The 21,246-nt window shown below is 37.4% G+C and overlaps 1 long non-coding RNA gene across 1 annotated transcript; it reads right to left on the bottom strand.

Annotated features, from left to right (window-relative positions):
- Nucleotides 1-7,371: 7,371 nt before the first annotated feature.
- On the bottom strand, nt 7,372-9,511 carry LOC117094578. Its single transcript, XR_004441591.1, has 2 exons — nt 9,422-9,511; nt 7,372-8,287 (listed from the first exon to the last, which is right to left on the bottom strand). It is a non-coding gene; the product is annotated as an uncharacterized LOC117094578 (long non-coding RNA).
- Nucleotides 9,512-21,246: the final 11,735 nt, after the last annotated feature.

Raw genomic sequence — 21,246 nt, 5'->3', positions numbered from 1 at the left:
AGGCTCCTGACCTGTCTCATTGCTTCTCCTGCCACAGTGAGCCCTGAGTTTGAGCAGTACCATGCTTTACACAGCTTCCCTTGGTTCCTGGTACATTTGAACACTGTGCATGTCACAGGGATTTCCCAGGCAGAGCCAGTCTGTGAAGACTGAAATAAGTATCTATTTCTTTAAATGCATAGACATTGACATACAACCACAAGGATCAAAAACAACCAGGGAAAAACAGTATCACCAAATGGACAAAATATAATGCCAAGTACCAACCCTAAAGAAATAAAGATGTATTAAATGACTGACAAAGGATTCAGAATAATTGTTTTAAGGAAGCTCAGCAAAATTCAGTAAAGGAAACAATTCAACAAAATGAGGAAAACAAGATATAAGAATGATAAAATTAATAGACTGAATAATAAACTAAAGCAGAAATCCTGGAGTTGAAAATAAAATAAAAATGCAATAGAGAGCATTGACAGCAGAATTAAGTTGGAGAAAAAGTCTGCGAATTTGATGACAGGTTGTCTGAAAATATACAGTCAGAGGAGAAAAAAGAAATGGAAGAAAATATAAAGGATTTATATCAAAAGAATGAAAGTTCAAGTTATAGGAATTTAAGCAGAAGAGAAAGATAGAAGGGGAGAAGCTTATTTAAAGAAACAGTAACAGAAAACTCCAAAGCTAGAGAAGAAAAGATCCAGGTACAAGAAAGTCAAAGTTCTCCAAACATATTTAATCCAAATAAGACTATTCCAATATATGTAATGATCAAACCATCAAAAATCATAACAAAGAAAGGATTCTGATCACAGCAAATACAAAGAAATCACATACAAGAGAGGTCCAATACATCTTAGCAGCAGACATATCAGCAGAAACCTTCTGGACTAGGAGGGAGTAGGATGATATATTTAAAGTGCTAAAGAATGAAAACTGGCAACCAAGAATGTTATTCCCAGCAAATCTGTCCATCAAAAATGAAGAAGAGATAAAAGGCTTTCCTTAACAAACAAAAACTGAGAGAGTTTACCAACACCAGACCCTTCTTATGAGAAATGCTAAGCTAGGCAGGGTGAGTCATACCTGTAATTACACTTTAGGAGAGCAAGACAGACAGATCACTTGAGCCCAGGAGTTCAAGACCAGCCTGAGAAACATGACAAAATGCCACTGCTACACACACACACACACACACACACACAATTAGCCAGGCATGGTGGTGTGTGCCTGTAGTCCCAGCTACTAGGGAGGCAAAGGTGAGAGGATCACTTGAGCCTAGTGATCATGCCACTGCTATTACAACCTGGGCAATAGATTGAGGCCCTGTCTTGAGGGTAGGGGTGCGGGGGGGAAAGAAATGGTAAAGGGATTCTTCAATCTGAAAAAAGAAAGGTAATTAGTAGTATGAAAACATCTAAAAGTAAAAAAATCATAAAATTAAGAACACAGTCATTCATTCTAATACTTTAATGGTGTTGTGTAAATTACTTATATCTGTAACATAAAGATTAAAAATAAAACTCTTAAAAATAGCTATGATACTATGTTAAGGGATATGAGCTATAAAAAGGTGTAAATTGTGACATCAAGAATTCAAAATGTGAGGCAGAGAGTGAAGTAAAAATATAGAGGTCTTTCTATTTTCAAAGTTAAGTTGTCATCAGCTTAAATCAACCTTTAAAACCAGAAGATTTTTTTTCTTTGTAAGTGTCATGGTAACTAAAAAGCAAAACTCTATAGTGACACTCAAAAAATAAAAAACAAGGAACCAGTACATATTGGTAGAGAAAATCACTTAGCTACAAAGGAAGACAACAAGAGAGTAAGAAAACAACAAAAGATCTGCAAACAACTAGAAAACAATTAACAAAATGAAAATAGTAAGTTCTTACCTACCAAAAATTACACTGACTGCAATGGGTTAAAGTCTTTAATCAAAAGACGTAAGGTTGCTGAATAAGTCAATAAATAAAGACTCAATTATATGCTGCCTAAAAGAGACTCACTTCACTTGTAAGAACACACATAGATTGAAAGTGAAGGGATAGGAAAAGATATTCCATTTAAATGGAGACCAAAAGAGAGGAGGAGTAGCTATACTTAGTTAAAATAGACTTTAAGTCAAAAACAGTAAAAAGAGACAAAGAAGGTCATTATATAATGATAGAGAATTATTGAACAATAGGATATAATAATTATAAAAATATATGCATCCAACATCAGAGCATCTAAATATATGACACAAATATTAATAGATCTGAATGGAGAGATAGATTGCATTACAGTAATAGTAGGGGGCATCAATACTCCACTTTCAGCAAAGGGCAGATCATTTAGACAGAAAATCAGTAAAAGAATATTGAATGTAGACTACACTCTAGATCAAATGGACCTAACAGACATGTGCAAAACATTTTATTAAGCAGTTGCAGAATATATGTTCTCCTTAACTGTACATAGAGCCTTCTCCAGGATAGATCATATGTTAGGACAAAAACCAAGTCTTAAAAAATTTAAGATTAAAATAATATAAAGTTTATTTTCTGACCATAGTCATATAAAACTAGAAATCAATTACAAGAGGAACTTTCAAAAATTTAGATATATATTGAAATTAAACGACATGTTTCTGAACAACCAATGGATCAATAAATTAAAAAGGACATTAAAATACTTTTTGAGACAAATGAAAGTGGCCTTTGGGAGCTCAAACCAGAAGGATTACTTGAAGACAGGAGTTCAAGACTAGTCTATACAATTGATATGATTTGGCTGTATCCCCACCCAAATCTCATTTGAATTCCCACGTGGGAGGGACCTGGTGGGAGGTAACTGAATCAGGGGGGCAAGTCTTTCTCATGCTGTTCTCATAGTGAATAAGTCTCACAGATCTGATGGTTTTATAAATGGGAGTTTCCCTGCTCAAGCTCTCTTCTCTTGTCTGCTGATATATGAGATGTGTCTTTCACCTTCCACCATGTTTGTGAGGCCTTCCCAGCCACATGGAACTGTAAGTCTGTTAAATCTCTTTATTTTGCATATTGGCCAGTCTTTATCTGCAGCATGAAAATGGACTAATGCAGTGAATTGGGTACCAGTAGAGTGGGGCACTGCTGTAGATACCAGAAAATGTGGAAGCAACTTTGGAACTGGGTAACAGGCAGGAGTTGGAAGAGTTTTGAGGGCTCAGAAGGAGACAGGAAAATGTGGAAAAGTTTGGAAGTTCCTAGAGACTTGTTGAATGACTTTGCTCAAAATATAGGTAGCAATATGGACAATGAGGTCCAGGCTGAGGTAGTCTCAGGTAGAAATGAGGAATTTGTTGGGAACTGGAGCAAAGGTAACTCTTATTATGTTTTAGCAAAGAGACTGGTGGCATTTTGCCCCTGTCCTAGAGATTTGTGGAACTTTGAACTGGAGAGAGATGATTTAGGATATCTGGTGGAAGAAATTTCTAAGCAACAAAACATTCAAGTGGTGATTTGGTCCTGTTAAAGGCATTCAGTTGTTTAAGGAAAGCAGAGCATAAAAGTTGGGAAAATTTGCAGCCTGACAATGCAATAGAAAATAAAACCCATTTACTGAGGAGAAATTCAAGCTAGTTGCAGAAATTTGCGTAAGTAATGAGGAGCCGGATGTTGATCCCCAAGACAATGGGGAAAATGTCTCCAGATCATGTCAGAGGTCTTCATGGTAGCCCCTCCCATTACAGGCCTAGGAGGGAAAAATGGTTTCATGGGCCAGGCCCAGGGTCCCTGTGCTGTGTGCAGTCTAGAGACTTTTTGGTGCTCTGTGTCCCAGCTGCTTCAGCAGTGGCTAAAAGGGACCAAGGTGCAGCTTGGGCCATAACTTCAGAGGGTGCAAGCCCCAAGCCTTGGCATCTTTCACGTGGTGTTGATCCTGCAGGTTCACAGAAGTCAAGAATTGAGGTTTGGGAACCTCTGCCTAGATTTCAGAGGATGCATGGAAACACCTGGATGTCCAGGCAGAAGTTTGCTGCATGGGCAGGGTTCTCATGGAGAATCTCTGCTAGGGCAGTACAGAAGGGAAATGTAGGGTCAAAACCCCCACACAGAGTCCCTACTGGGGCACTGCCCAGTGGAGCTGTAAGAAGAGGGCCACTGTCCTCCAGACCCCAGAATGGTAGATCCACCTACAGTTTGTACAGTGTATTTGGAAAAGCCACAGACACTCAACACCAGTCCATGAAAGCAACCAGGAGGAAGGCTATATCCTGGCTGCAAAGCCACAGGGGTGGAGCTGCCCAAGACCATGGGAACCGACCTTTTGCATCAGTGTGACCTGGATGTGAGACATGGAGTCAAAAGAGATCATTTTGGAGCTTTAAGATTTGACTGCCCAATTGGATTTTGGACTTGCGTGGGGCCTGTGGCCACTTTGTTTGCCAATTTCTCCCATTTGGAATGACTGTATTTACCCACTCTACCCCCACTGTATCCAAGAAGTAACTAACTTGCTTTTGAATTTACAGGCTCATAGGCGAAAGGGACTTACCTTGTCATGGATGAGACTTTGGGCTGTGGATTTCTGAGTTAACGCTGAAATGAGTTAAGACTTTGGGGGACTGTTGGGAAGGCATGATTGTTTTTGAAATGTGAGGATAGGAGACTTGGGAGGGCCCAGGGTTGGAATGATATGGTTTGGCTGTGTCCCCACGCAAATCTCATCATGAATTTCCACGTTGTGAGAGATGCCTGGTGGGAGACAATTGAATCATGGGGGCAAGTCTTTCCCTTGCTGTTCTCATGATAGTGAGTAAGTCTCTTGAGATCTGATGACTTTATAAACGGGAGTGTCCCTGCACAAGTTGTCTCTTCTCTTGTCTGCTGCCATGTGAGACATGCTTTTCACCTTGCACCATGATTGTGAGGCCTCTCCAGCCACATGGAACTGTAAGTCCATTAAATCTCTTTCTTTTTTAAATTACACAGTCTTGGGTATGTCTGTATTTGTCAGCATGAAAACTGACAAATACAGCAATGTAAAGAGGCCATATCTCTACCAAATATAAATAAATAAATAAAAAATTAGGCAAAATGATAATACCTGTAGTACTAGCTACTTGTGAAGCTGAGTTGGGAAGATTTCTTGAGTCAGGGGAGAGATTACAGTGAGCTATGATAGTACCACTACACTCTAGCCTGGGCAACAGAGTCAGACCCTGTCTCTAAAAAAAAAAAAAAAGAAAAAAAAGAAAAAGAAAAAGAAAGTGAAAGTACAACATATAGCAAAATCAGTTGTAAAAGAGAAGTTTATAACCATAAATCATCAAAATAAAGAGATCTCAAACAACCTAACACTGCACCTCAAGGAGTTAGGAAAACAAAACAAGTTAGCAAAAGGAAGCAAATGATAAAGATCAGAGCAGAAATAAATGAGAGTTGGGAAAATCAATAGACAATATAAACAAAATTAAGAGTTGGTTTTTTGAAGATGAAATTGACAAACTTTTAGCTAGGCTAAGAGAGAAAAATAAAATGAAATAAAGGAGACACTACAACTGATACAACAGAAATACAAAGGATTATGATATTATGATAAATTATATGCCAACAAATTGGATAACCTAGAATAAATACATTTATTGATGCATTCAGCCTACCAATACTAAATAATGAAGAAATAGAAAATTTTAACAGACTAATAATGAGTAAGGAGATTGAATCAGTAGCAAGTCTTCCATTAAAGAAAAGTCCGGGACCTGACTGGTTTCACTACTGAATTCTACCAAACAGTTAAGGAAAAGCTAATACTAAGTCTTCTTAAATGCTTAAAAAATTGAAGAGAAGGGAATACTTCTGAACTTACTATATGAGGTCAACATTATACTGATACCAAAGCCAGAAAAGAAACTACAAAAAAGGAAAACTCCAGGTCAATACCCCGATGAATAAAAATGCTAAAATCCTCAACAAAATACAGGCAAACTGAATTCAACAGCACATTAGAAAGATCATTCACTATGGTCAAAGTGGAATTTATCCCAGGGGTGCAAGAATACTTCAACACACATAAATCAATAAATGTGAGGCATCACATCAACAGAATGAAGGACAAAAACCATATGACTGTTTTAATAAATGCAGAAAAGGCATTTGACAAAATTAACCATTTTTCATGATAAAAACTCTCAACCAATTAGATATAAAAGGAACACACCTAAACCAAGTAACGGCTATATATGTTAAACCCACAAGCAACATCATACTTAATGGGGAAAGGTTGAAAGTTTTCCTCCAAGATTCAGAACAAGACAAGAGTGCCCACTCTTGCCACTTCAATATATTACTGGAGGTCCTAGCCAGAGCAGTTAGTGAAGACAACACAATAAAATACATTCAAATTGGAAAAGAAAAAGTTAAATTGTTCCTGTTTGCAGACTATTTACTCTTATACATAGAAAACCCTAAGGACTCCACCAAAAACTATTAGAACTAATAAATATAGTAAAGTTGCAGGATACAAAATCAACATACAAGAATCAACAGCATTTCTATACACTAACAGCAAACTGTATGAAAAAGCAGGAATTAATATCTACAAAAAAACTTAAAAATGAATGTAACCAAGGAGATGAAAGATCTCTACACTGAAAACTATAAAACATAGAATAATGATTTTCCCAATTATTCCATTTTGAAGAAATATTATATTTGAGTATTTTGATAACTATGGTTAAATTAACAATACACTTAGTATTAAATCAATGATCCATAGAAGAGACCAAGCACCTCTTCATTCCCTCAGTTCCCTCACTTTTCCATAAAGAAGAAATTAGACTCTTGGCTGTTAGATCTCTTTCTCGAAATTCAAGCTTGTGGAGAATACTTAGCATGCTTGAAGGTCACTGCTGCGAACAACCTGATATCAGGCTATATTAATATTCACACAACATGTCTATGCTAAGTGACATGATGGTAAAATATTCCAGAAGCCAACCTTCTGTTGCTTCCTGGTAGTATTGTTTCCAATAAAATCCCATTAAAGAAGGGAGATTACTGTCACTAGTAACAACTTTGTGTATTTCATCTCACTATAATTTAATGAAAGAATGAATCAAATGTATATAAACCAATCTTTGAGAGTCGATTATATTTTCTTCATTTTTTTGAGTTAGTTACTTAGATGCTTTACACCCATTGTTGGATAACTTTAAATATATGTACAATATATTTTAGTATCAACTTCAACAATTAAGTAGCTTCTAGTGGCTTCCCCCGGAGAAAACTGAATACTTATGTACACATTTACCTTCTCCCTCCCATTTTCCAGAATTCATTGACATAATCTAACATTGTATATCAAGATTATTATTTTTATGCATCTTCAAAAAACATTTCTAAACATCAACAATCATTTGCATGATTCTAAAATTTATTTTATATTTCATATCTTCATCTTCCCAAAGTTTTTCTGATTTGTATAACCCACATTGTTGAATGAAAATTTCAAGACAAGATTTCTGCCAATGCTTCATAACCATAAAACCTTTGTGAGTTGTGGGAAGTTCACGGGCACCCCTTCCTATTATATACGAATTCCTGCATCCATCTGTAGGCTCAGGTAAGATGGGGGTTCGTCTCACAGTTATTGCTCCATCCCCTTCTCATCCCCATCTCATCTTCTGATTGAAGGGATTTTAGTGTGAATGGTGGGAAAGTCAATTTTTTTGTTTGGTTGGGTTCCTCTCTGCTAATAAGGGATGATAGGTTTTGACATTTTTCTGATTTTTTCTTGTCATATTTCCTGTAGAATTCACTTAAAATGTCATGTTTTTCATGGGACTTGCAATTCCCTCAGAGATACAGGAATTTTCTTATTACATTGGTTATATAATTTTGGTGAAAAATTGGGAGCAGGAGAGGTTAAAAATGTGGCTCTGGGATGAACATTTTATTGTGGAGTTTCTCAGTCCATATATAGTTGACTACAATCCAGCCTTTTCAGATATCCAAATAGTAAGGATCACTCATATATTTTGAAAATGCCTCAAGTGCTCCCAGGGTATGGGAAAAACTGCTGTCAAACTTGGTTGTGAGTGTCAGAACCAGAATAGACCTGACTATAGTGCTTAATAAATAACAATGCATGAGTTCCCATTAGAATAGGGCTAAACTGTCGTTGGGTTTCCTACAGTAAGAAAATGCTACTCAGCAAAAATGCCTCAGTTCATCTTTGTTACTTCCCTTGTTTACAGTTTTCTGATTAGAATTCTTAGTGTTTTTGTATTTTCATAATGATTCTGTATCCAACAGTTGCAGTGTGTTTTCTGTAATTGAAATACAAATATCCATTTATATTTATTCAGTAAAATATTGCTAAATATAGGTAACTTGTAGCAAGAGTTAATATTCATCTCCAATCATTTAAACATTTTCAAAATGCCTAAAAATGCTTTTAATAACTACATTTAATAACTACATTTTAATAACTACATTTAATAACTACATTTTTAAAGTTCTGAAGGTGTCTTTGAGAGCATTAATATTTAATACATAGCATGAAATTCTCTAGACATGCACATTCTCTTTCCAACTGGAGCTTTTGAGGCAGTACAAAGCTCTCTTCCAAATACAGTACCATAATTGAAGGCTGCTGTAGAATACAATGAGGTTTAAGCTGGTATTTGTGTAATTAGTTCTAAAATACATCTTGTTGTTTGCGGGAGAGATTCAAAGAGAAAAGAGGGGCAAAGCTCCAGCTATAGTATTAAAATAATAACCAGCTGAATATTTCTGAGCTCTCTTTCCTGAGTCTATTTGTTCTCTGTTCTCAGAGATTATGTGAACAATGATTTTTTCTCCTAAGCAGATCAGATTGAAATGAATAAAGGGAACAGTCCAGGAAAACAAGGTTGAGGAATGCTCATAACAATATGACATCTGGAATTGAGAAGACTTTTCTGCTAGAAATCTAGATGGCTCAATAATAATGTGTTTTATCTTTTAAATACACTTTAGTTTGGAGGCTACTAGTTGCCTGATCTCACTCAGTGACATATATTCTGGGAGCTGGCATTTTAACAAATGCAGTGGTGATATGATTACAGAATGTTTAACATTTTATACTTGCCATGACAAGTTTGAGTTTTATTGGCGTATCCATTGGTTCATTTTTTTTTCTTCTCTCTCTTGTTTGTCATAACTCTTGCTCGGACAGACTTTAAATGGCAAGAACTATTCATCATTGACAGGGATGAGTGCCTAAGGTGTATGTAGCATTTTGCCATAGGTGCAAAGTGGGATCTTGACAGCCACTGTAGGATTGCACTTGCTAGAATCCTGAAGATGCTCCAGGCATTTGCATACCTTATGACTATCTGGAGATTGGACCCTAAATCCCTCCTGGTTTCTCATCTTTGTGAGATCACTGTGAGTCTTGATAACTCTTTCTACTTTTTTACCTTAATGTCTAGATGTGAAGTAGTGAAAAGGGCTCATTTCTGTTTCCTTTTTGCCAAGGTCCTTATGAGGCTTTGGAGCTCACGTAATTACTAGAGAAGAAGATAAATGTGAGAAAGAGAGATCAAGATCCCTTAATTTTCCAAACAGAACTGGCCCTAACCCCAGTTTCCCTTTTTCTGGTTGTAACCAGGTCTTGTCTGTCATCTAAAAGATGAGAGATACTTCCAGGCCTCAGTTACCACACTGGCTAGCTGCAAGTAAGAAAGAGGAGGGCAATAGAAAAAACAATATGTAAGGGAGATTGCAGAGGAACAGAGGTCTACAAGAAAGTGTTTGCCCTACGGCCTTTCCACGAAGTATTTATGACCTAGAAAAATATATAGGTTCATATATATGTCCCTGATGACTTTATTTTTCCCAAGGCTTATATCTTAGCTTCTGCTCCTGGGAATGGAGGTGGAGGAGGAGAGAGTTTGGAGACTCCCTCCTACCATTTTCTCAATAGTCAAAGCCAAAAAATGCAAAACACACATCAAGTATTACATTGCTTGTGATTTAAAGTTCTTAACATTCTTTAAATACATAGAGAATATGATATATATGCATGTTATTTTAATATATATCCTAGGAGCAGAAATACTCATTGCCTCAGTGGTTCTTTAGCATTTGAAAATCCCTATTCAGGAACTGATACCCCAGAGGCAGTAAGTACTTTAAATGTTGCTCTCTGAACATACACTAGAATTCATTAGCTTGCATGAGGGAAGTTAGAGATATTCTTTCAATGATAACTTGAGTGATGTTAAAGACATGTAGATTGGCTAGAAATATAGAACAGGTACTTCTAGAAAGAAATTTAAAAATATTAAGAAACCAATAACCTAACACCCTTTGAAAGGTGCTCTATTTTTAAGACCCATTTGTTCCTGGTCTCCACAAATTAACAGGAAACTCCATTTCCTTTCCTGACCAGAAAGTTGATCCTGCTGTGACAGCATCATTACTTCTGCCTCAGGACACTTTTTTTTCCCTAAGGTGGTTGTCCGAATGCCCAAAGGACAGTGAGATGGACTTCACAAAGCTCCCAGAATGGGCTGCATGCCTACTTTTGTGGTTGCTGGCCCCTTGATATTTGGATGAGTGACAGACTCTAGTCTGAGATTTACTTTCTTAGATAATGTGCAAACCTGATAGCCAGGTTACAAGGAGATATGGTTCTTGACTTTTCTCTTATTGGTAGAGGCTACTGATATTTACCAAAATGACCAGCCAGTTGTGAAGGTCAAATTGGTTTAAGTCACTTTGCAATACTAAGAAGAGTGTTGATAGAATAAGTCACAATTTAGGAAAGTCTTTCTGAAGGTAATGAGTCGCTCTCTAGAGGAACCAAGTTGCTCTCTAGAGGAACTTGTTACTTTAAAAAGTGACAGAATCCACACCCCATTCTCCAGCTCTTTCCTTTCTCTACCCCATCTTAGCATACAAGATCTGCAAAAGCCCATCTGCCGAAAGAATCCTTGGAGAGTTCTCTGAGCTCCTCGGGTAGGTGCTCCGTGGCAGATTTGTTTTGATCCCTTTATGAAGCTGAGAATTCTCCAGAGTGAATTCCAGAAATCTCATGAGATTTTGGAATTTCTTTGTCTTTAGGAAGGGGAAATGATAAACCTGAATACTGGAAAAGGGCAAAAGTAGAAGCAATCTTTGACAAGAACAAGGATAACCCCTGTGAACCAACTGGCAGCAAAATCAATGACCAGATATCAGTTTATAATCACTCAGGAGATTTGACTTCCTAGGAAAAGAACGAGTCTGATTTAGAAAGGTTAAATAATATGTTGCTTTGTATATTTAAACTTTCTTGTATTTTGTCTCCTTGTGAATTATATTCAAAAGAATGTGAAGGGAAAGCATATTTAAGAAATTTCTCGTATAATTTACCCATGACTTAAAAATTATTCTCATGAAATCCTAGTTTTGAAGCTGGAAAGCACCTCCAGAACAACCAAGTCCATCTCTTTCTCTGTAGATGGTGAGTTTGCATTACAACAGCAAACGCATTTCTAGCAGAAAACTGGTATAATGGCAGATAAGGTTTGAATCCAGGTTCCAATACTTACAAATTGTATGATTTTGAGTAAATTGCTTGATATCTCTAGGTCCCCAGATTCCTCAAGTGTAAAACAAACAATGACACTGGTCTCCACTTTATAGGCTGGTTGTGAGTATTCAACAAGGTACACAGAGTCTCTAGCACAGTGCCTGGCTCCTGCCTCCCTGCTAATGCACAATTAAACTTTTTGTTTACTAATTTTATTGAGAACAGGATGTTAAACATGCACATAGCTAGATGCTTATCTTTTCTGGGGAAAATGAGAAAAGGAGCTGGACAATGCCTGTTCTCCTTGTTTATCCTCGTGTCTTGCAGTTTTAGCTCCTTTCCCCTTCAATTTCTTACCTACCTTCTATGGAGTCACGGCAAGAAACTACCAGTCCCTGCTGCTATAGGCTTTGCAGGAGCCTTTGGATTCAAAGGGCCTGAGCCCAAATATAAAATATGACAATAAGTTTTGAATAGCAACTTGATCTGGAAATCATTCACAGTGTCTTCCCAAGCAGTCACAATGAGGCCTTTTTGAGGTATCAAGACTGTTCTATGTCTTGCTCTAGGAGGCAGTAAAAATTCAATGTGCACATTGTATAAGTGATACCTTAATAAAAAGGTAAATTAGAAAAATGACTTGATTTTTGTCTTAGAATCTATATTTTTACTTTTTAAATTACTGAAGAAGTGGATTTGTTTTAGAAGTTTACTTTCTAATTCGTGCTTCCTTTTATTGACAGTTAATATCTTTGAATAGATTGGGGCAAAGACTTCAAAGATTAATAAAGACTTCACCAGGTGGGAATCAAGCATGACCAGAAAGCATAGTGTTTTTCAGCCTTCCTATCTAGAATGAAAATATCTGGTAGAAGAAATGAGACTTTTGGAGGTGAATGAAGTGAAAATCAGAATTTACTTTGTGCTGGTGCATTTCACCCATGACTGTACCATTCTGTCAACTATAAAGGCAGACATATTCGCTTTTTTTTCCCTCAAGACTTAGCATAATGGCAGGCACATAGTAGGGTATCAAGAAGTTGGGTAACCACCTATCCTGGGAATATCCTGATTTGTGCCCCTTGGTCATGCTTAGTTAGTCTGCCCTTTTCACTGTCAAATTTTTTTGTTTGGAAGATAAACTATATGGTCATTCTATCAAGAAGTGTTAGTGTTTACGGAAGGTGGGTAGAGTCCTGAATGGGAACAAAGATAGCAGATCAACTTTCGGTACATTGTGTGACCTAAAATAAACCACTCAATCACACAAATACAGTTTTCTCAGTTGCAAATTCTTGTAAAAAGACAAAAATGTTTCTAACCATTCTTTAATGAGTAAGTACAGGAGTTAATAAGAACAGGTCACTAATTTTGTAAGAAGCGCTTTGTAAAAAAATGCTGTTTTTTAACATTAATTCAATGAATATTTCCTGACTGCCTACTATGTGCAATGCCTGGCACATGAATGCAATGCTAACAAGACAAAGCCAGTACCCCTTGCAAGCACTCCTTGTAAGAGCCTGGACTGGTACAGGATATTTGTCTGGAAACACAGCTTAAAAGGCTGTAGTCACATGAAGAATTACAAGTAGATGTGGAAAAGTGATTCTATTTAATAGGCTAAAATAGAGACTATATGGAGATATTTCCGAAGTTAGCTCATTGATGAGGGACAAACTGGTATTCATTAATTCTGTGCTAACTTGTATGACTACCTAGTTACATTGAGCTTTTCTATGTTGCGAGTAACCAGGCATTGTGCATCACTTCCGAATAGTTTATTCATTTCTCCAGGTGAAAATTTTATCTTCCCCATGATCTAAAGAGTTTTTAACAGATAAATCATTGGCAAAATAATTTGATTGGCATAAATTTTCTCCAGGCAATAGCTCTAGTTCATGGTTTACAGCTAGTTAAGCAGATAGCAAAAGGTGGTGGACAAACCTTGTTACAATTGTGCTTGCCCTCTTTTTCTGCTTCTGTGTATTCATCTGCCTATATTTTCTTTATTATATTTTTGAGAACAATACATGAACTTGCAAAGAAAACTGTTTCATGTCAGCAGCAAATCAACTGTAAGAGAGGCTTCCTAGTAACTGCATGATGATTTCATTTGCAGTTACTGTGGTCATGGGATTTCACTTACCACTAGGAATGTCAACGGATAGATTCACAGGGAAGTTAAAAAGAAGAGAGCTGAATCGATTATCTGGAAATATAAATAAATATTTGATTGAACCATATAAAATTGAAGTTTTTATAGGTAAAAAACAGTAGAATACCAGCAAGATAATATGCCTTAACTGAAAAGAACTGCAATGGCAGAAAATTTGTGATTTGAGTAGTCACTCTCTTCAAAGATAAAATTAGGTCTCATTATTTAACTCTATACCTTATTTTGTTTCTGTAAACAAAACCAAAGCCTATTTATCCAAGCTTTACATCCTGATCTTAAAAGAGATCTTTTCCACTCTAAAAAAATAACCTAGTATACTCTCTCTGGCAGACTTCTTTAATTTGTATTTGAAGGGAGACAATTTTAAGCATGCTGAGACAAAGAGGTGGCCTCTGTAATGTTAGAGAACAGCTGCACTTTTGGTTTGCTGGACACTCTGTGTCCCTTAGGACGAATGTGGCATGTGGTGCTTCTACTTGAGGAAGCTTCTCTCAGTGATAAGGCAGTGTAGCCTTCACCAGTGAGAAAGTGCCAGGTCTTAAAAAGGAGCAAAGGGACTTGGAGACTAAAATAAAACTAAACCAAATGGTGGAAACATGCTCAACTCCTTAATTTATCTGATTAGTGCCAACAGGCGCCACCACATAGAACATTTGCTCCTATCCCAAATGCCATTAAGGCAGCAGTGGAACTATTTCTAGGCTTGCTTCCAGACTGATGGGGATGAACTAATAGTGGATTTGGTTTCAGCCTGGAGTCGCTGCAAAACGGTGAGACTGCAGTCACTGCAGTCTTCAGGCGTCAAGTGTTCTGAACACATACCTGCCTGGAGGAGGTTCCCCAGCCCTGAAGGAATGTTCCTCTAACCTCAGTCCCAACCCAACTCCAACTCCTATTCTATATTATTATGCTTTATTTTTTTAATGCAGAAGCATAGTTGCTTGGACTTAAGAATTCTGCCTAGAAGTTGTTAATGCATACTAGGCTAGTTTAATACGGAATCATTGTCTCTTAAAATTGCAGTTGCTGTGGAGGGCGCCAAGAGGGACAAAGCTATCTTATGATGTTCTGGGGTCTGGGATAGCAATTGCCAGTAGGAGAAAAAATTTGAAGACTTTGTGTTCAGGCGGTGTATAGAAATCCTGATAACCCTCCTCTAACCCTCTTCAAAATCAATATGCCTGTGCCCCAGTCCTCAATCAATCTCACCACTAGTTGTGTGTCCTTGAATTGCTCAACCTCTTTGGGACTGACCATTCATTTGCACAAAGAAAATGTTTGGAAGATCTCTAAGGATCTTGAAAATACTAACATGCTATAAGTGTAAATGTAAAAATACCTTTAAAGGTCAAAAATGATGTATAGATCATTGTTATTTAAAAAATTCCCAGAATTAGCATTTCCAATTCTGCTGTTAGCAGTGACTGGCCAATATTATCAATTCCATTTTACAGCTGTGTAGATGATTTTTCAAGTAACTTAACTGAAATGGTTATAGAGCACCTCTGCTAGGTACAGAAGCTTAGAAGCTTATCCAGGTTTGTTGGGCCAGAATCTCTTGATTCAGGGGGCCCTCTTTACTATACCTATACCTATCTATCTATGTAAAAAAATTAGGTACAAAGTGAATACTTAGGAGTGAATATTTCTAGAATGAGAAAATAAATCACAGCAAGTTACCAGAGTCTTAGAGATTCAAATCTCTTTTTTCTGAGCTCCCTTTAAGTAATTTATCAGAATTGTTTACATAGAAATGCTTTTGATTGAAACCTGGCTTCCCCTCCTTACCTAGACAGAATATTCTATAGCTTCCAGCAATGCACCACACTTAGTGGGGACTGTGCAAGTGAACAGCACGGAAAGTTAAGGTTTATGAAGCTTCACAGAAATCTGCCTCTGACTAAATTCTTTAGGGATTCAAGACACATAAGACAAGGTTTCCATACCCAAGTAAATTGCAGTGACTTACAGCCATCAGACCTACAAGAAAATAGCTACTTGGTGTTGTTTACCCACCTGAAACAGTTCTACTAGCAAAAGGATTCAAATGGAAACACTTTTTTTTAATTTAAAATTTTATCGTGAATTAAATTTAGACCTACAGAAAAGTTGCAAAAATGTTATGTAGAGTGTCCATACTTCACTCACCTTCCTCTTATGTTAACACCTTACAGTGTACATTTGTTGATACTGGGAAATAAGCATTCTTAGAATACCATTAACTAAATTACAGACTTTATTCAAATCTTACCAGGTTTTTAACCAAATTTTCACCATGAATCTATTTCTGTTTCAGGATCCAAATCAGGATCCCACACTGCATTCAGCAGTCATGTCTCCTCAGTCTCTTCCTACTTGTAAGTCCCTCAATCTCCCTTTAACTTTCATGACCTTGATACTTTTATTTTATTTTCTTTGAGACAGAGTCTCGCTCTGTCGCCCAGGCTGGAGTGCAGTGGCGCAGTCTCGGCTCACTGCAGTCTCCGCCTCCCGCGTTCAATTGATTCTCCTGTCTCAGCCTCCCGAGTAGCTGGGACTACAGGCATGTGTCACTATGCCCAGATAATTTTTTTGTATTTTTAGTAGAGACAGGGTTTCATCGTGTTAGCCAGGATGGTCTCGATCTCCTGACTTCGTGATCTGCCAGAGTGCTGGGATTACAGGCGTGTGCCGCTGCACCCTGCCGACTTTGATGCTTTTAGAGTCCTGCAGGCAGGGCACAGTGACTCACGCCTGTAATCCCAGCACTTTGGTAGGCCGAGGCAGGCAGTTCACCTGAGGTCAAGAGTTTGAGACCAGCCCAGCCAACATGGCGAAACCCCGTCTCTACTAAAAATACAAAAATTAGCTGGGTGTGGTGGTGGACACCTGTAATCCCAGCTACTTGCCTCCAGATTGATGGGGGAGGAACTAATAGTGGATTTGGTTTCAACCTGGAGTTGCTGTGAAACCGTGACAGACTGCAGTCACTGCAAAAGTCTTCAGGCATCAAGTGTTCTGAACACATACCTGCCTGGAGGAGGTTCCCCAGCCCTGCTGAAGGAATGTTCCTCTAACCTCAGTTCCAACCCAGCAGTGAGCCGAGATGGCGCCATTGCACTCTGTCAAAGAAAAGTCTTGCTTAAGTATTTTGTAGAATATTTATCAATTTCTGTTGTCTGATGTTTTCTTACGAATAGATCGAGGCTATGCATTTTTTGCACAAATACTACCGAAAGGATGTTGTGCTCCTAGGCCATAATCCAGTATCATTACTTATTTTCTTGCTAAATTGTTTCAACCTTGGTCTTTTGAAGCTACTTTAGGCTGGCTCCTGTTATCATTTCAACATGCCCTCATCCTTTTTATGAGCATTTCTTTACTTTGTGGCACCAAAAGGGTTCCAAGCTCATCTTATATTTTCCCTTTCCCAGCTCTGGAATCAGTTTCCCAGGAAGCCTGATATTAGGTTTTTGTGATTGGTGTGTTCTTCTCTTTGTTTCTAAAGTTCTGGGCCTTCAATGGTTTATTTCCTGAAACTAATAAACATATGCATTATCATTCACTTGAAGCGGGCCTGTGTATACCTTTTTGAAACTGCAATTGTAAAGGAACCCTGAATATGAGTTCTGGCCACATTGTCAAAGGCCAGGCATAAACCTCCAGGACATTCAAGCAAGCCTTTCAAGGACGTTGCTCAAGAAAGAAGTCATTTCTGACGTTTCTCTTCCCTTATTTTCCATGTCTAACTGGCTGCATCTGTGAATCCTCTCACAAGTCTGTCTCCTCTGCTCATCTTCACTGCCACTTCACTGGTTTTGGTCCTTCCCTGGCCCATGGCACAGCCTCCTAATGGTCTTCCTGATTTCATTCTCTCTTTTCTTCAACTCATCTTCCACATGGATGCATAAATAATTGTTCCATTTGCAGATCCAACCTCATTGCTTACTCCTGAAGCTAGAAGAGGATGGTTTTTCTACATTTTGGTGGTTTTTCTGAGCCTATCACTGGTGATATAGTTCTCTCATATCAATAGTGGTGGTTCTCAAACTTTTTGTGTAAGAGAATCATCTGGAGGGCTATTAAAATATAGCTTGCTAGGGTCCACTGCCAGATTTCCATGCTAGCAGGTCTGGGGTGGAGTCTGTGAATGTGTACTTCCTACAAGTTTCCACGTGATACTGATGATGCTGGTTCTGGTAACTACTGATCAACAAAATAATGTCCAAACTGCTTAACGAGAAACTTAGGACCTTTTGACAATTAGGACTTTGCATCTCCCATCTCTTCACTTTTTTCTCAAACATGCTGTTCTTTTTCATGTCTTGCATGACCTCTGCATATAGTAATTTCCCAACAGTTCTGCCTGTTCCTTTTTGTCTCATACATTTTTCTACGTTTTGCAGATTACTATTCTGGCTCCTCTCTTTACTATTCTTCCAACTTGAGAAGGCTTGTTATTCCTTTGGAAGGCTTGTTATTCCTCTGGGGCCCAACAGTGCTTGATATATAACTTACTATGAAAATTACAACTTGGTGTTGGATTTAGTAATTTACGAATTCACCTAGTTCTTGAGTTCTCTAGAAGCAGGACAGTTCCAAGTTCTTCTTTAGTCTTGGTTCTCCAGCACTCAGTCCTCTCAGCACGTAGCCCAGAATAGGCACTGAATAAATGTTGCGAGAAATACAACCTTTTCAAGGAAGATATTATGCTCTTTACATAAGGTAATAAGGAGGTAATAAGGAGTTTCCAAGAGCACTTCAAGATTTATTCCTCTTACATTACAGGTGAAAATTTATTTTAAGTAAGAGATTATCTTAAGACATGGAATTAGCTAAAAGATTTAGGGACTCTGATCACTTATTGAAACCAGGTAATTTGAATCACGATTCTCACACAAGTTTAGGATGGTCTAGTGGTTTGGCAACATGGCATCAAGTGAAACAGATTTGTTGGTTCTGCTGTGATCCAGACTGGTAATTAAGTCTTCTTTCCTGTGTGGGCTCTTAATTGGTCTATCTGAAGAATTGACAATCCCCCTTTGTAGTGTATTATTTACTGTCAACAGATGTCAGCTATCATAGTGACCATCCTTAGCCTTCTTAATTACATCATACCCATCTACTGAACTCTAGAACCAGGGTTCTTAACCAACCCTTGATGCTCACTGAAAAGATTTGCTGGCCGATGAACATGGATGGAAAACAATCACATATTCATTTTCACTAAGTTATAACTGAAGTATTTCCCTCAATTACTGATACAGGCAACAAGCACAATTGTATTGGGGGTACCTGATAACTTTTTGTCATTGATAGAAATCATCTATATTTTTATACTGTATTCTAGCAGTTATTTCTGCTTACAATTACTTCAAAATTATAGTAGTTATTAGATGTGCTAATAAAGGAGCACATACACTATTACATCACGCATTTGGAAATATTTTGATATCTGTATTTAAAAATCGGTTGCTTTCCCTATATTATAAGTGTTATTTACATATTTAACACAAAATCCTATGTGTGCTATTTTATATATTTAGAACATTATTCTGAGAGTGGATCCATAGCTTTTAAGGGGATCTTGAAGTGGTCAATGACACCAGAAAGGTGAAAACCTCCACTGTAGAAGGTAAGGTTAGGATTGAATTCTGTTGCCGTTCACTGCATAACATAGTTTCATAGGAGAATTTTTAAAAAGCAATAGAAAAAAAAATCAAGTTTACTTTGGATACTTAAGTGTCCATTTAAGGAGTTCATAAAATAAAACAGTGATTAATGAATTATAGCAGAACATTTTCTCCTATTGTTGTGAACAAACTGCAAGTGAAATAGTCTGATTTCCTGGGCTGCATGCTCGCAGTACTAGTAATAGTTTAACTGGTAATAGTTAAATTAATTTCTAATATGTCTCATTTCATTATGGATCTATGCAATAGTCTCTTTCAGTTTTAAATTGAGCTTCAGGGAAGATTAAATACTTAGGTATTCCAGTTTGTATAAAAGTTCTAGATTCATACAAATTAAACTTCCTCTGTCTAAATGACCCTAATCATTCTAATTTAACTAGATGGAGCTTATTTCCTTTTGACAGGGCTTGTCATGTTGAATCTTATCCATGGAGATGAACAGCATGCCAAGTGGGTAATAAGTATTCCAGATGTTGCCTTGCTGCTTTCCAGCAAAGTTATTAATAAAAGTCAGTTGCTTCTTGTCTTTTTTTATCCTCTAATATTGCTGAGAACCTAAACTTCCTTTCTCCCTATTAAGATATGGTAATTTAAAAGTACAGTAAATAGGCTGCTGCAGAGGAAGGTGATTTTTATATAAGTGGCTATCCATCGTGAATGGTACATTAGGGTCTCTTAGGGCAATTTGAGGCTTGATGGGACTATGGGTGGGAAAGAGTGAAGGAGAATATGAAAAAGATTTGACAGAGCTCTGAGTCTCAGATTGTTCATGTGTGCTGGGGAAGATTGAGCATCAAAAGAGCCATTTTATCTACTTTTGGCTGGAATAAGAATACAAGTGGGAATAGCTACCATTATAGCCACTTGATTAAAATTGATCTCCCCTAGTTAGACTGGTGGGAAGCCTGAAAGCCTCTTGGTCCACCTTCTATGCATACCTATGCCCCATCTCTGCAGCGGCCCTGAGAGGCCTCTATGCAACAACTACCAAGGCCCTTTGGTGGGAATTCACGTGTCTGTCATCAAGAAACTGAAATGAAAGTGTGCTTGGAGTGCAGAGAGGAGAACACTGGTGGCTGGAGGGAGATATGAGCCTGGAGAGAGATTCAGAGGCCAAAAGTTACAAGGCCTGATTTCAGGACAACTTCTATATAAAAACATGCCTTTTAAAGCTTACTAGAAAGATCTAATTTTTATTAGGTATAAGAAAATTAGATATTATTCAGAGCTACGAAAAGCCTAATAATAATAAATAATGTTAATTATAATAGTTTGCTAGTGTGATGGCTTGAGTCTCTTTCAAAACACTTTGGGCTTGGTGAATTTTATGTGAATTTTCCTTCAATTAAAAAAACTGGGCTTCCTTTTACTTTGCTCTCCTTTTAAATTCAAAGCCATGGAAAAGCTTTTGTATTTTAAAAGGTATAGAAGGATGGTTAATATTACTTTAGAGAAAGAAGAGACGTGTAAATAATTGGCAAAGTGAAATAAAGTTATTTTCATAAAACAGTCTTAATCTGCAACAGAACTCACATTTGTACATTCATACACACACACACACACACACACACATAGCCTTGCACTGTCTCTCAGCCTTTGATTTTGGCTATAGCTAACAATAACCTGACATCTAGTTTAAACCACTTTGAACTTCACAGTGGAAGAAATTTTGTATTAACACCATGTTTGCTATGAAGTCAATACTTCCAGCATTTCCAATATGCTTGAATGGTTATGTGGATTTTTTTATTCGACACAATTTCCTCAAATGTCAACAAAGAAATGCCATTCTGGGTGCAAATATTTTTCTCTCCTATCAGCTCCATTAATTTTTCAACTTTGTTAACAATTGAAGTTATTAAACTGAGCTATACTGAC

Source organism: Trachypithecus francoisi, unplaced genomic scaffold (assembly GCF_009764315.1).
Source record: "Trachypithecus francoisi isolate TF-2019V2 unplaced genomic scaffold, Tfra_2.0 Lachesis_group13, whole genome shotgun sequence".
NCBI classification, from domain to species: Eukaryota; Metazoa; Chordata; class Mammalia; order Primates; family Cercopithecidae; genus Trachypithecus; species Trachypithecus francoisi.
This window is presented reverse-complemented; position numbering and strand designations above follow the sequence as displayed.